This window comes from Artemia sp. Qi Xiang Cuo, chromosome 20 (assembly GCF_049724085.1).
Source record: "Artemia sp. Qi Xiang Cuo chromosome 20, ASM4972408v1, whole genome shotgun sequence".
Classification (NCBI taxonomy): domain Eukaryota; kingdom Metazoa; phylum Arthropoda; class Branchiopoda; order Anostraca; family Artemiidae; genus Artemia; species Artemia sp. Qi Xiang Cuo.
In genome coordinates, this window is record NC_142813.1 from 14,430,161 (window position 1) to 14,431,748 (window position 1,588).

The window sequence follows — 1,588 nt, forward strand, 5'->3', positions numbered from 1 at the left end:
TTTCTGTCTCCCGTATATTCAGCTCCAGAAAAAAAAAATCAGTTGCTTTCTCGAAATTATATTATGTTTCAAATACGAGTTTTTTCAAGTAAAAGTACGGAGCACCATTAAAACGAAAAGAAATTATTACGTTTATGAGGGGGATTGCCCCCTCCTTAATACCTCGCTCTTTACGCTAAAGTTTGACATTTCGTCCCAAATATTTAAGAATGACTACTGATACACAAGGACCGTTTAATTAGAATAAAAAGCTTTTTAAAAATTCAAAAAAAAATGTATTACTTGCAGGCCTTCCCCGGGGGGTTGTTGAGGGTCAATTTATCCTCAAGACTATAGTTTTTAGATGTATTGACCACGTTGAACAAAATGGCTATATAAAAATTTTGATTGAAAAACTTTGGGGAAAAATGGGGTGGAAGGGGGGTTAGCTGCCCTTCAATTATTTTGATCACTTAAAAAGGGCACTAGAGCTTTTATTTCCGATTAAATGAGCCGTCTCCCGATCTTCTAGGATCACTGGTTCGATAAGATCACCCCTGGGGAAAACAAACAAAAAAAACGCAATCGTAATCTTGTTTCTGGCAAAAAGTTCAAAACTCCAAATTTTTGTATTTAAGAGGTTGAAACCTCTACAGTAGGGTTCTCTGATATACTGAATCTCATGGTGGATTTTCATTAAGATCACTTCATTTTTTAGGGGTATTTCCTCCCTTTTTCAAAAATTGAGCAAATTTTTTCCGGCTCGTAAATTTTGATGGGTAACATAAAACTTCATGAATCATATATTTTGAATAGGCATCCAAATTTGATTCTTTTGATGTGTCTATTATTATCAAGACTCTGCTTCTTACAGTTTCGGTTACAATTGAGCCGCATCTCTTTGTTCTTATAGTTCGTTCCCACGAATTGTTTGATTTGCTCCAAAGGTTTTTCAGGAATAAAGAAGGATTGTCTCAGGACTCAAACGCAACGTATACTTTTTCTACTGCTTTGATTATTCAAACTAAACTTCAATTTAAAATGATTATAAACTAACATCAGAAACTTCGATTAATTGGTAAAAAAAAAAAAGGTAACTGATTAGGTCTTTACTGACTGCCTTGTCCCCTTCTCAGATACATCATTCCCCCTCATCAACGAAAAGATGTCTTTGGGTAGGTCATAATTCTACTAGGTCACAAGTTTTTGGCCATTAATTTACTTTAACTACACAAATAATAAAATAAACCTTTCTCTTTCTTTCAAATCCATACTCTTCAGATGCTGAGTACAATCCATTGGCTAAGCCAAACTTTGGATTTCGTCGGTAAATTTTGGTTTTAGTAAAAATAATAATGATAATTTTACCTTATCTCAGGTACTAGGGTATGGTAGTAAACGCATCTCTTTTACTTACTTTTTTCCACCACAATAAAATAGAGAGATTAAAACGGCGACCCCCCCCCTCCAAGATAACTACCAATAGAATATTTATATTCCACGGCATGGGGTAATGAATCATGCTTCTCCTACTCTACGTATACTCTCCCCATACTCTACTCCTCATACCCAACACTTCATACCCTACACTCTACTCTATGTATACTTT